Genomic DNA, 5406 nt, shown 5'->3' with positions numbered 1-5406 from the left:
CTTGTAGCATCTAGCCCAACACAGATGCTCAAAAATGATAGCTGTTTTAGCATTAATAATAACAAAAACAGGAGGAGTCTTTCAAGATGGTGGAGTGGAAGGACCTTGAGCTTACTTCCTCTCATGAACACACCAAAATCACAACTAACATCTGAAAAACCATCGATAAAAAAGACTGGAACCTACAAAGATCTTCTACATCTAAAGGCATAAAGAAGAAAACACAATGAGACGTGAACAGAGTATCTGTCAGGCAAGAGCTGCTGTGATGGTTTACGATGATGCCAATAAAAAGTGGGTGCCAGCTGGTGGTTCAATCAGGTTCAGCAGAGTTCATATATATCATCATACAGGCAACAACACATTCAGAGTGGTGGGCGGGGAGATTCAGGACCATCAGGTCGTGATAAATTGTGCCATTCCTAAAGGGTTGCTAGACAGATGTATGGTCTCAACTTTGGCAGCAAAGAAGATGCCAATGTCTTCACAAGTGCCATGATGCATGCCTTAGAAGTGTTGAATTCACAGGAAACAGGGCCAACATTGCCTAGACAAAATTCACAACTACCTGCCCAAGTTCAGAATGGCCCATCATAAGAAGAATCGGAAATTCAAAGAAGGCAACTACAAGAACAGCAACGACAAAAGGAGCTGGAGTGGGAAAGGCTGGAGAGAGAAAGGATGGAAAGGGAGAGATTGGAGAGGGAGAGGTTATAAAGGGAAAGGCTGGAGAGGGAGCGACTAGAACAGGAGCAGCTGGAGAGAGAGAGACAAGAAAGGGAATGTCAGGATCATCTGGAGCGGGAGAGACAAGAGCGGGAGAGGCTGGAGAAACTGGACCGGGAAAGGCAAGAAAGAGAGTGGCAAGAGCAGCTAGAAAGGGAGCAGCTGGAATGGGAGCGAGAGCGAAGAATGGCAAATCCCTGCCTCTGTGGAGACTCCTCTAAACTCTGTGCTGGGAGACTCCTCTGCTTCTAAGCCAGGCTTGCAGGCAACCTCTCAGCCGGCCGAGACTCCAGTCCAACAGGGCATTGTCTTGGGACCACCTGCACCTCCACCCCCTCCTCCACTCCCACCAGGTCCTGCCCAGGCATCAGCCGCACTCCCTCCTTCCCCAGGGCCCCCTCCACCCCCTCCACTTCCGTCCCCAGGGCCCCTGCCTCCGCCTCCTCCACCACCTCTTCCTAATCAGGTACCCCCTCCTCCCCCAACCCCACCTGCTGCTCCTTCCCTCCCTGCATCTGGATTTTTTTTTGGATACATGTCTGAAGACCATGGCCCTTTAACTGGACTTGCAGCTGCAATTGCTGGAGCAAAACTTAGGAAAGTGTCACGGATGGAGGATGCCTCCTTCCCAAGCAGAGGGAATACCACTGGTGTGAATTCGGCCTCATCTAAAACAGATACGGGTGGTGGAAATGGACCCCTTCCATTAGAGGGTAGTGGTTTAATGGAAGAAATGAGTGCCCTGCTGGCCAGGAGGAGAAGAATTGCTAAAAAAGGGATCAACAATAGAAACAGAACAAAAAGAGGACAAAAATGAAGATTCAGAGCCTGTAACTTCTAAGACCTCTTCAACAAGTACACCTGAACCGACAAGAAAACCTTGGGAAAGAACAAATACAATGAGTGGCAGCAAGTCACCTGTTATTTCCAGATGGGATTCTCCAAGGTAAAATCAGGTTGTTTTTGACAACAGGTCCTATGATTCATTACACAAACCAAAATCTGTGCCCTTGTCACAGCCCAGTGCCAACGGAGTCCAGATGGAGGGACTGGACTCTGACAGACTGAAGCAGGACATTTTAGATGAAATGAGAAAAGAATTAACTAAGCTGAAAGCAGAGCTCATTGATGCAATCAGGCAGGAACTGAGCAAGTCAAATACTGCATAGAGAATCAAACTAAGGAGAGATAGGACTTTAATCTGGAGAAAGGAAAAAAAAAAACCTACAAAGAACAACTGTGTTAACAACAGCAAAACCCTTACATTTTGTGAGCTGTAAGAAGAAAACGGAGACAAACAGTCGGAAGGAGGGAAAAACCAGCATACTTTGAAAGACTTCAGGCATTACTGCCCTGGTGATAAGCTGTTTCCCTCCCAGTTTGCTGCTTTTTTCTGACCTTTACAACAGGATGGAAGAGAGTCGTATAGGAGTTCCTGTATCAGTTATGCAGAAAATACTGAATCCGTCAGGCAAGATCACCGTGCATTGAAATATTTTCATGTCAAGAGAAAATCGCACATTTTCCACAATCCATTGCCCAAATAAAGAGGAGAAAGGCTTGAGAAGTTTTTTTCAGAGAATGGTGATGAGGAATTTACAAGTTATGCTATTGTATTGTAAATGCTTCTCTCAGGTTTGTCTTCCTATCATATTTGATATTCCATGAATAATTGAGTTCAGCCCTATGTAGGTTAAGATGATAAAACGTGGAACAAATGGAATTGTATGTGCTTTCAAAGGGTGATATTTATAAGAAAGTGTCCTAAAAATAATTTGTTCGGAGTGAGGAATTTTAGAATGATAGGAAGTCTCTCGAGTTTAGCCTTCATGCAATTTTGTAGATTCAAACATAAAATTTGTCCAGAATTTAAAGATTTAGATGCCTTCCTAAATTGTTACAATGCTTTTACCAAATCTGTGACTCCTACATAACACAAACCAGTGGTCAAATGTAAAACAGTATATTGTAGATTTACTGTAGGTTTTCAACCTTTTTTAGATTTATGCATGTGGACATTTTTATAATGTAATTACAACCACCACAAAATTAGCTTTTTAAATTGCAGATGGTAATGCATGTCAAACAAATATGTAGTGGCCTTTTCAAGGCCTAGTCTCAGGGAAAACATTTTATAGAGTATAGCGGAGCGGGAGGAAGGGAAGGAATAATTTTTTATTTAAAGTTAATTTCTACACTATCTTCGTTCTCAGTTACCTGCATGACTAATAATGAGGAATATTTTGTGACTTTTATTGGTAAATATGTTAACAGCACCAAGTACTTGATCTTTTACATCATGTCTTCAGCTATTTGTATTTTAACTTGAGTAAGTTCAATGGTCTGAAACATGATTCTGAGCTTCACATGAATTACATCTTACTGTGGAACTCAAAAGTTCCATCCCTGAATTTGGCAGTTGTTATTACCTAGGCGCCCTGCAGTTATACAGGTGTTCAGGTACACGTTCCTGACTACAAAGCTGCTTTTGAATCTTGTTATGTTGAAATATTAGAAAAGTAACAATGATGGCAGCAATTTTAAGGTCACAGAAGTCATTAGATAAAGGGAAAACAACAAGGGGGGGGTGTCCCACATAATTTTCTTTTAATAAATAAAGTGAGGCTTAGGTGGTGGGAAGAAGGAACTAGATACTCTACTTACCACCGTGTGTGTGTGTGCATGCGTGAGTGTGCGGGCACTCACGTGTATGTTATCCACTCTCTTTTCTTTGAAACTTCTAAGATTAAAATAGGGGAGAAATCCTGTATGTTGCAATGATAGAATTTTTTGAAATTTTAGGAAATCAAAATTCTCCAGGCTCTCCATCTTGATTTATGCTTGAGTTGTTATGTGCCATATTTGCTTTGAAACCTTTGATTATCAGTAGTTTTACTAAAATTTTGAAGAAATAATCCACTTTCATCTGCTTTCTAGATTTCTTAATCTAAGTTCGTAAGACAGAACTTGTTGGTAGCATAGTTAGAATTCTAAGTGCTGCAAGTTTGCAGCCATTACCACTTCAAAGAGGTTTGAATGAGTGAATTTTTTTCCCTTGTTAAAATAGTTCCTGTTTCTGTAGAAACTTCACTTTTAGATCTGTGATGGATGAGCTCTCATAATTCAAGTATACAGTTCTTTCTATCAACTATTCATTGTCATCCAATAGTGAAGACATTAAAGATGCAGGCAAGCTTATGAAGTACTACTTTCTAAAAGAAATAGGAGGCATTTTCATCTTTATTATTGTACTTTTGGTTAGGCAAACACTTTGATGATACAAATATTTATGTCCCCCATAAATCTGGTCAGAAATCACTTTTGATTTTGTTGATTAAGTTAAACAGTCTATAGTAGGATAGAGTACTGGGTACAAGTGGTCCAAAGTAAGGTAAAAGACTACGGTAAAAATGCTAGATCTTAAAAAAGAAACTGGTTTATGCACTAAACGTTTTGTGCCTTGGTCTAATATTAACATGATGTCTGTGTAAAATGACAAAAAGAACCAGTGTTGAGTCATGTTTTATTTCCTGTCGTTCTGCATTATCCCAGATTGCTAAATGTGTTCTTTCCAAGAAGTTTGATTGAATTACTGTATACATTTACTGTCCTATGTGACAGTTTTGTCATTGTTAGAGATTTCAGTAATTAAAATGGGAAACAGAAGCTTAGGTTATTTTCCTTATCGAAACTATATTCCTTGGAGCCACAATATTATGATGGTTTTCGTGCTCTTGTACATTGGATGTCTTAAACTGAGTGCAGTTTAGGGGATCCTTTCTAATTACAGGAAGGTACTTATTTCCTTCAACACTGTGATCTGACCTGTGACAAATCTGTACTATACACTATGTAAATGGCTAACAAGTCAACTGCAAACCAACTGAATGTACAAATTTTAGTGCTGGTGCTGAAGTCTCTTCAGAATAGTCATCATGATCTCAAAGTTTGCCTCAAAATTTGCAAGCATCAAGTGTCAATCAAAACTGAAGATGAAACACTAATGAATGTTGAATTCTCATGCTTTAGGTGTACTTCCTATTAGAATTTTTGGTTCTCTATTTTTACCGTACTGTTTCAATTAAATTTCCTACATACTAACTTCGTTTGTGCGATTGAAATAAAATTGCAGTATATATAAAAAAATAACAAAAACAAAACCATTTATTTAGTGCTTATCATGTACTGCACACTGTGTTAAACAATCTACATAAGTTATCTCACTAAAGTTTTCCAACAACCCTATGAAGGAGATACTATAGTCCCTATTTTGCAAATGAGAACTATAGGAGTAACTAGGACTCGAAAATAATTTAGCTAGATTAGGACTGACAAATTTCACTTTTAAATCTCTAGAATAGAAGTCTTGGGAAAGAAGTCAGATGCCATTATACAAGTTTTATTATCCTATTAAGACTATTTAATGAACAATTTCTAGAGTATCAGAGGAATTAAAATATAGGAATATGCTCAGCTCTAAGTCCTTGATCTCCGTATGTAACCCTTATATTTATTAGGTCTTGATTTAATTTTCAGCTTTCTTACTTAGTTCCATGTTACATCTTTACTGTGTAATCATCCTGGTATATGTACTACTGAGTAGCAAGTAGTCCCTAAAAAGTGGCCTCTGTTATCTGGGTGTTAGAATAAGGACACTTAGGACGGAATTGCACAAGAGTT

General features: G+C 39.2%; 1 pseudogene; it reads left to right on the top strand.

Annotated features, from left to right (window-relative positions):
- The first annotated feature begins 241 nt into the window (after nt 1-241).
- LOC132366399 (protein enabled homolog) lies at nt 242-1943 on the top strand (annotated as a pseudogene).
- Nucleotides 1944-5406: the final 3463 nt, after the last annotated feature.

This window comes from Balaenoptera ricei, chromosome 5 (assembly GCF_028023285.1).
Source record: "Balaenoptera ricei isolate mBalRic1 chromosome 5, mBalRic1.hap2, whole genome shotgun sequence".
Classification (NCBI taxonomy): domain Eukaryota; kingdom Metazoa; phylum Chordata; class Mammalia; order Artiodactyla; family Balaenopteridae; genus Balaenoptera; species Balaenoptera ricei.
Note: the sequence above shows the minus strand (reverse complement) of the source record. Positions and strands in the feature narration are given on the sequence as shown.